The sequence below is a fragment of the Panthera pardus genome, unplaced genomic scaffold (genome assembly GCF_024362965.1).
Source record: "Panthera pardus isolate Hobbes unplaced genomic scaffold, ASM2436296v1 HiC_scaffold_22, whole genome shotgun sequence".
Taxonomy (NCBI): Eukaryota; Metazoa; Chordata; class Mammalia; order Carnivora; family Felidae; genus Panthera; species Panthera pardus.
Window position 1 is genome coordinate 5,534,789 of NW_026526788.1, and position 8,753 is coordinate 5,543,541.

At 53.1% G+C, this 8,753-nt stretch overlaps 2 long non-coding RNA genes across 2 annotated transcripts; both read left to right on the forward strand.

Annotated features, from left to right (window-relative positions):
- The first annotated feature begins 4,166 nt into the window (after positions 1–4,166).
- Positions 4,167–5,817, forward strand: LOC109248896 (uncharacterized). Its single transcript, XR_002072315.2, has 3 exons — positions 4,167–4,676; positions 5,004–5,187; positions 5,729–5,817. It is a non-coding gene; the product is annotated as an uncharacterized LOC109248896 (long non-coding RNA).
- A 270-nt stretch (positions 5,818–6,087) lies between these two features.
- On the forward strand, positions 6,088–7,427 carry LOC128779094 (uncharacterized). The gene is made up of 2 exons (XR_008425033.1): positions 6,088–6,726; positions 6,810–7,427. It is a non-coding gene; the product is annotated as an uncharacterized LOC128779094 (long non-coding RNA).
- Positions 7,428–8,753: the final 1,326 nt, after the last annotated feature.

Consider the following 8,753-nt stretch of genomic DNA (forward strand, 5'->3'; position numbering starts at 1 on the left):
CCCTGTCCCTCTCCTCTCTCCAGCGGAGGCTGGGCCCACTGAGGCCTCCCCAGCACAAGGCCCAGATTTCCATCTGAGGCTTCTTCGCTGCTCAGGCCACAGCAGGGGCCTGGGCGAGAAGGGAGAGGGGAGAGCCCGCAGAGAAAATCTCACCCCTGTGGGTCCCCGCAGGTGGCCTCAGGGCCTCCAGCTTCCCAGATAAGAACCAGAAGGGCTGCTACCTCAATTGAAAAACAATTTAAGATATCATGCTAATTAAAGGGGTTTGCAGGCACAAGACCTGACTAGATTTAGATCTAGCAGTTAACAAAAATCAGATGGCTGAGAGCAAGAATTTACGGAGCAGTTGCAGGGTTTTTTTTTCCCCCTAAGTCGGAGGGAGGGGGTGCTGTTTCCCATCACCAAATACATTGTTTCTGATGGGGGGGCAGGGGGAGATGGGCGGCCACTGACTTTTTTATTCACTCAAAACTCACTATAACTTGGGGGCGCCTGGGTGGCTCCGTTGGCTCTGCGTCCGACTCTTGATTTCTGGTCAGGTCACACTCTCTTGGTTCATGAGATCGAGGCCTGCGTGGGGTGGGGGGGTCCATGTGCTGACAGCACTGAGCCTGCTCGGGATTCTCTCTCTCTCTCTGCCCCTCTCTTGTCCATGCTGCTCTCTCTTTCAAAATAAATAAACTTAAAAAAAAAAAAATCACTGCAATTTGCTAAAGAAGGTTGAATGGTCCTACGTTTTTGTTAAAAATAAATAAACAGGGGCGCCTGGGTGGCTCAGTCGGTTGAGCGTCCCCCTTCGGCTCAGGTCATGATCTCGCGGTTCATGAGTTCGAGCCCCGCGTCGGGCTCTGTGCTGACAGCTCAGAGCCTGGAGCCTGCTTCGGCTTCTGTGTCTCCCTCTCTCTGCCCCTCCCCTGCTCATGCTCTCTCTCTGCCTCAAAAATAGATAAACATTAAAAAGAAAAGCAAAGAAAAGAAAACTGAGGAAGAAATCAGCGCTTAAAAAAATAAAAACATAAAAAATAGGCAGTTGTACAAATGAATGGTTTCAGTGAATCAAATCACGGAAACACTGGTATGGGCAAGGCCACCCAGGGCCCAGCACCACTCTCCCCCCAGCCCCCTTTGAAGGCAGAGTTTAGTCTTGTAATTAGGGGATGCCTTTTTTTCTTTAATGACGCTAATCCCCATCTAGAGGGAAATCACCTTTTAGGTAACGAGGCAGCCACCAGCCCTGAGGGCACTGAATGGGGAGGACCACACTGAAGTCACAGGCTCCCAGCTGCCTTTGAGGAAAAGGCTGGTCACAGGGCAGGTAAGGGGGGGGGGGGGGCGGGACGCACACTCACCTGTGCCGCTGAGGGCCTGCAAAGGGTACTACCAAGGAGGGCTCCAGTGCCATTCCAGGAGGGGACAAAAACGACTCTGCCGAAAGACAACCCTAAGTGTCTCTGGATCTTGAAAAGTTTAAGTGTCCCCTTCTCCTCCCCAGACAGCCATTAGAGCCTGAAGCAGGCGCCTGTGGGAAGGCGGGCCTCGGGGTAGCAATGAGCTACCCGGTCCCTAAGGTACCATGTTGAATTTCTCAATCTAACTTTGTTTAGTTTGGGGAAAACATTTTTTCGGTCCTGAAAAAAAAAAAAAAAAAATCCCTGTGGTTTCGCTCCTACTCCTACCCTCTATAATCGCTGCTTGCAAGAAAGAGTTTCACCATTTTCCCAGAAAACCAAAAAAATGAGGATGCTGGGCAGACATTCTTTGTTTCTTTTCTTCCATCTCTGTTGAATTCCCTCCCCCGCCCCCCCGCACTCCCCCCACCACTCCCCACCAGCGCTTCTGCCCCAGGCAGGCCCGTCTGCCCACTGTCCCCACACATCCCTCATTCACGCTGGGTTCCAGCCAAGCACCGTCCTGCCTCTTTCTCCTGGTCACACTTCCTCTTCCAGAAGCCGGCTTAACGCTCACCTCGCTAAGCAGCCCCCCGCGGTGGGGCTGCAGGTAACCCCGGGGTCCTTCGGAGCACACACTGGCCAGGACGGCCCTGTGCCACCTGCCAGCAGCAGGGAGCGTCCTGCTTCCTCCCTGCCGTCTCCCCAGATTGTCTGCAATGACTCCTTCGTGCTTCCCTTCTCCCTGGGGCGGCTTGTAACTCATCCGTTCACCCATCATCCGGCAGCTACTGGGCCCCCACTATGCTGGGTCGGCTCATTGCACGGTATTATTTTGCACCCACCGCCTGGGTGTCTTCTAAAGCTGGTTAGCTGCATGGGCATGTGGGCATTCTCTTCGCAACCAACATATCTTGAGGGATTCCTTTTGTCTTCTGGATGTTTTCTGCTGCTGGTCTCCTCACCGTTTTTACTCACCTCTTGGCCCTGGTGTGCGGTTTCAACCAATTTCTGTCCCTTCAACTCCCTTCGCAGGGCGGGGTCAGGGGTGAGTGGCACCTTAGTCAAAGCTCCTGGATTCTCTGAAATTGTTCAGCTACTGACTCACTGCGTGAGCCTGGACGAGTCACTTCCCTTTCTCACCCTCAGCTCTGCCAGCCTTACCAGGGCTAGAAGGAACGCGACGTCCTCGGAACGTGGGATGACTATAGAACCCACCGTCCAGCTGGCACTTTTGAGAGCAGGACGGGGTGTTAACAATTATGCTGAGACAGGTTTACTAAGAGGGGTGGTCCCCGGAACGTTCTAGAATCTCATGTGAAAATGGGGATAGGAGCAGGCTTTCCTTAGCTTACCACCTCCTGGCTCATGGGGGTAGAACGGCTGCTTGCTGCAGCCTGTGCCATTAGCTTTGCTCTAGAGAAGGGCCGAGAAACTCTGTCTTTCATACATTTCTAAGCATGTGAAAAAAATAATCAGATACAACCCTGTAACACTCGGCGGGGGGGGGTGTAGGGTCTGAAGAATGATGGGTGACACTGGGCAAAGCCATCATAGTGACAACGAAGGCTCTTATCTGCTCCTTGGAGGTCCCAGCCTCACGAGTTATGCCAGGCCCTGCCCCTCTGACATTTAAACTACCCTGATATCAAGCACTTGCCTATTTGGGGTATCGTAAATAACACGTGTCCATGTCGATTAAGCTGGGCTTGGAGGAAGGGCTAACAGAACTCCAGAACGGCCCCAAGGGTAGCCCCTACTATATTCTGAGAATTCAGTTGGCAGGAGCGTACCCATGCAAGATGTACATCTGGGCCGTGGCAGTCAGACTGAGCTCCTTCTCCTGGGAGGGGGCAGCCGGGCAAGAGGAGAGAACCAGCACGCAGTGTGCAGCATGATGGGGAATCAGCAGAAACAGAACTACCCAGGCTTGGCTCGGGAATCAGATACGCCAGGCAGGAATTCGCCCTTGGGAAGCTGTTGCTTAACCCTCTGGTTCCTCGGGCTCCCTGCCTCCTTGACAGAGGCCAAGGCAAACAAGGATTCCGGGTGAGACCAGACCGACCAGCCAATGCCAGCTCACTTGGGGTTAGACCGGGGCTGGGAGGGGCCCAGGCAACCCTGCAGGATGCCGGGTGCTGGGCAGAGCCCCAGGGGGAGGCAGGTTTCTGCAGCTCCCTTTTCCCAGTGGAAAAGCTCAGGATTCCCAAAGGCTGTTGGGCAAGAGTCTCAAATTGTCTTCAGACTGGGTCTAATCTAGCTAGAACCACTTGGGAGCCAGGATGTAGCTGGATCCAGTGACAGGCGTTGCTGAGAAGTGAAGAGAGGTCCGGCGACAACTGGGATCTCCAGTTGACCCAGTCTCAAGGGTGAGCCCAGCCCCTGGGTGTAGGGCTAGGATCTGTGGCCTTTGGCCAACAGCCAACAACTTGGTAAAGGGTTTCTTCCATTATCAGAGGGAAGGGAAGGGAAGGGGGAGAGGCATGGGAGATGGTTGTCTGGGTGTGTTTATTTTCTTTTAAAATATCAACTTGAGTGGGGGGTGCCCACGGGGACACGGAGGGCACGTCGATGGTCAGCCTGTTCGCTGGGCAATCCATGTAATCTCTGTCCTGCCCTGTATACTGTTGGCACTTGACCAATGGGTGAAACGCCCCCATCATGGCGGCCGTCTTTACGTGAGCATCTGGACGGCACAGAGGGCTTCTGACACTCACCAGGACTTCTTTCCCATTAAGAACGGACAGGCTGCAGCAGTCTGGAAGGAGACCACAAATGCACAAGTTCAGAGGACAAGCTGCTCCCAGGAGGTCACAAACAGCCTCAACAGTTCAAGAAGGTAAAAATTGGTGGTTGGAGGTGAGAGAAGCCAGCGAGGGAGGAAGACCGCGTCCCAAGGAGGCTCATGCTCACCACTGTCCAGGTTTTAAAACTCTAGTTTGCCCTGGGGTGCCTGGGGGGCTCAGTCGGTTCCACGTCGGACTCTTGGTTTCAGCTCAAGTCGTGATCTCACAGTTTCGTGGGTTCGAGCCCCGCAAGGGGCTCTGTGCCCACAGCCTTGACAGGGCGGAGCCTGCTTGGGATTCTCTGTCTCCCTCTCTCTCTGCTCCCCCCCCACTCGAGTGGTCTCTGTCTCTCTCAAAATAAATAAATAAACTTAAAAAAAAAAATCAAGTTTGCTCTCTTCGGTCCCTTGACTTTGAGGCTGTCTCAATAGACACGAGGAGAAGGCTCAGTACGTGGGAGACAGGCCATCTGGGCCGGGACCAAAGAGCTGCACATTCTCAGGTGAGTTCCCGTGAGTCACCGGCCCAGGCCTCTTTCTAGTTAAGTAGAGGCCATGCCCCAGTTTTGAACACCTGAAGGCCCTGCGGTGGTGGGTGAGGAGCCCGCCCTGATCTGCATACAATGGGGGACAATTGAAGGTCCAGGTTGGAGAACCAACACTGAGAACCCACTGCCCTCCGTGCTTCCCCTAGGGGTCTTATCCTCTTATTCGCTACAGTGCTTCCTGGTCCCCCGAGCCATGCAAGCCTGGGTCCCCTCAATTCACTGGGGGTGGGGGGAAAGGGGGATGCCTTTTTGAGTAGTCCTCAGCCAACCCCTCTTCCACAGGGCAAGTCCCTTCTTCAAGGCCAGAGGTCCCCTGTTGACGTCACACCCATGGAGGGAGAAGAAACACCAAGAAGGGGTGAGGCGGTGACGTCGCCCTGTGTTCTCGCCGGGCTGAGGAGGTCTGTGCTCTACATTCTTCCGTGTTGGCTCAAGCCAAAGCCCCTGTGATGCAAACCAGGACGAGGTAGAGCCACTCCCGGATGCCGACATCTTTTGTTAAAGAACACGTGAGGTCACATACACAACAATCCCAACTGAGTTAATTAATTCACCTACTTATTCAGTGTGTGAAAATCCTCCCGGTTCTTGCTAAGTGAGTGAAAGGTGCAGGCTGGGTGGCTTTGGATCGTGTCTGATTGATGAAAGACAGATACGGATACAAAACCTGTAAGTTCTCGAATGCCAGTCTACTGCCCCGGACAGCATTCAGAGGGGAGCTATTGGAAGTTGATAAGTAAAAAGAAAACAAACCTGCTTTTCTTTTTCTTAATGCTTCGCCCCTGCACAATAAGAGTTTACCTACAGACTCAGCAAACTCTGGAGTGCTGGGTGGTTCTGGGGACCAGCCAGGATGCTAGCTGCGGGGTGTGGGGTCCTTCGCCTACCGGTCCTGGTGGTTCAGCCAGTTGTTGACAGGGCCTCTCTGCTGTCCTGTGGCAGGAAATAAGGAAGCAGAGGCAGGGCAGTCGGGGGAGGGTTGGAGTGACCTAACCTTTCCCTTTTAGGTCCGAGGGCCCTCCCTCAAGGCGCACACTGTGTGAGAAAGGGACCCACAGCTCAGGAACCAAAACAGACACACCCAGCCCAGTGACCTCCCCACCAGCTAGTGACCAACAGCAGCCAGTCAACAGCTCTCATCAAGAGGCTCTTATGTACATGACACCATGGGGGATCCAATTTCCTGCAGACCGTGGCTTGGGGTTTACGTAAGTCTAATTAGGGAAGTGAGAGGCACTTATATGAGAAAAAGAGTGGATAGACTATGGCCAAGGTAGGCTTGGGAGGAAATGGATATTCAGCATGGCAGTGCTGGGGGTCTTGGGGCTGGGCAGGAGCGGGGGTGGGGGTGGGGGGCTGTGGGAAATAAAACAGCAAAGGTAGGTTCCAATCAGCCTACGGATGTTCCTCAGGCTAAAGGTTTGGACTGCATTCAGAGGTCTGCCATGGAAAAGCTTTGGGAAGAGAGGCAGTATTTATTGAGAACCTATCATGTGCCATGGACTGTGGTTGGAACTGGTGGCTCAACCATGACTAAGACATGGTCTTTTCCCTTAGAGACCTTTCCCGTTTGGGCGATATGATGGATAAGAAACAGATAATTTCGGTAAAATGTGCTAAGTGCTGTGGCAGACATATTCACAGGTTGCTCTGGAGCCTAAGGACGAGGCTTGAAGCCTGGTCCGGTGGAAGGTGGGGAAGGGCAAGCAAGGAACCTCTTGGCACCAGAAGGAGCTGGAACTTTATCCTGAGGGCAGGGGAGAGACGCTGGACTGGAGGAAGGACCCAGAACGAAGGGAGTGGCAGGGAGGATGCGTGAGAACGTAGGAGGTAGCCAAACAGGGCAAAGGAGGAGGAGAATGGGAAATGCAGGAAGATCCGAAGAGGAAAGAACATCCGCCAGAATGTGACTGAACGTGGCTGGAGAGGAGACAGAGGCCGGAACTGAAAAGGGGAGAGTGAAATATGACAGAGAGGGACAGGCCCCTCCACAGCTCTCCGGATGGTGGGTCGCCTGGCCATGGGTGCTGCATGGAGCCTCAGGTGAAAGGGGCATTAGAATAGACGTATTAATTCTTTTTGTTATAGAAGGAGAAGGAGGAGGAGGAGGAGGAGAAGGAGAAGAAGAAGGAGAAAACTACCCCTGCCCCCCACCTCGCCCCCCGACCTCCCAAAGACCACCACCACGGCTAACACTCTGGAAATTTTTCTGCCGATGCATTGTCGGTTTTTATTTGGTTTTCACATTACTGTAATCATAACCATGTTTACAATCCTGCATCCCGCTGCACTTAACATCCTGGTGTGTGTATTTTTCTGCACGTTAAATTTATCCTGGTTGCTGCGAAGGTTTGTATTTATATATATATTTACATGCAAAGGCTCCCTTCACTGGTTTTCTCTTGGGAGAAAGAGGCTTCCCCTCACTGCCTCGCTCTAAGGTCTAAACTCCCAGAAGCTTTGAGGCACCTGCTGGGCAGAGGGAAGATTTCGGGTGATGGCAGTTCTCACCCGGAGGGGCTGGGGCCGGCAGGTCAGTTACTCCTGGCCGGGGACAGTTGTCAAGATGAAGAGGACAGGAAGGCGAATCTGGGCCAAGGCATGTAAAGGTGTTTCCTGGCTTTTTCAAGACCCTAGAGTGTCAGAGAAAGGGAAATGTAACATATTCTACTCGGAGAGGAAATAAATGTGTGGCCTGTCAACTAAGCCCTCGGAAGAGAGGTTTAATATCATATAGCGTTTACAGTGATGTTTCCTAAGAGCGACTTAGCCCTTCCCCTGCTGGGTACCATGATTAGGTAGGTATATGCAGCCGAGTAGGTAGGTATACGGAGCCGCGCTCTCTCTCCTTCCCCCTCCCTGTCTCCTCTCTCCCTTAACCCCTGGTGAAACGTCCAAAGGAGCCTCTGTTCAGTAATTACGACCACGAGCTCTCTTTGTCCCACGTGCCTGTCACTGTCCCCAGCCGTGGCTTGAGTGTTTCTCACGACACTACCAGGTGGTAGGTGCTATCCTAATGCCCAGGGAGGGTATCTCATTGTTCAAGGTCACTCAGCGAGAATGCGTCGGAGCCTGGATTTAAACCTAGGTCTCCTGACCCGAAAGCCCATTCCCTTAGCTGCTGCTCCAATACTCCCTTTTTCAATGCAGGACAGATCTTCAGTGGGATTTTGTTGCACAGATATGCATGCATTTCAAAGCTCTTTTTTAGAAGAGGTACCAAGAGGTCTGCATTTTTTGCAGTTCAGTGTTGGGTGACTGCTTTTTTGGGCCAAGTGTAAGAGCAACCCATAAAAAACTCTCTGCCTTTTCCTGAGCCATCCAGAAAAACACTCAGAGCTTTGCCCAAACAGCGCAGCCTGGCTGTAGACGTGTCAAGGCTTTGTGTTCGTCTGACATCCAGGGCCAAGGGCCGCAGAGCAAGGACAGCAGAGCAAGGACAGCGTGTTCCCCTGGCCTGATCTAATCAGAACACTGCCGCCACCGCACGCCTGTCTCCCACGTGTCCTAAAGAGTCCACCCTCCCATCCCCCCATGTCTCTGTTCCTGCCTCCATCGACCAGCAGGACAGAGTTTAAGGAGTAGAGAGAACTTTGTCGGGAAGAGGAAGTCACCAGCATCGATTTCGAAAGATCCTTCTGCGTGTCTCCCTTCCGTAAGACCCTTGCATGACTTTCTCGGGGGGCAGCAGCCCCGCCTGCAGTCCACCCGCCCCCACTTGCCACATGCTTCCTGCCCCAAATGTCAAGGTTTTCATCTGACCGTGATCTAATGAGCTGCATAAAATTACAAACAGTGAAATACCGTCTTATTTACAGTAATTTTCTGAAGTCATCACAAAAACCTCTCCTTAACGACGCCAACCTCCAGGTCATACCGATCAACAAGGAGAGGCCCAATCACCACAGCCACCCACCGCAACCTAAATCGGCTCGGAGCCCCAAGAGCCCGCTCGCCCTCGCTCGGTCCTCAGCCCAGGCGGGTTTTTCCATCCCGTGCCTTTTTGGCAACAGGGAGCCGGGGTGCAGGGAA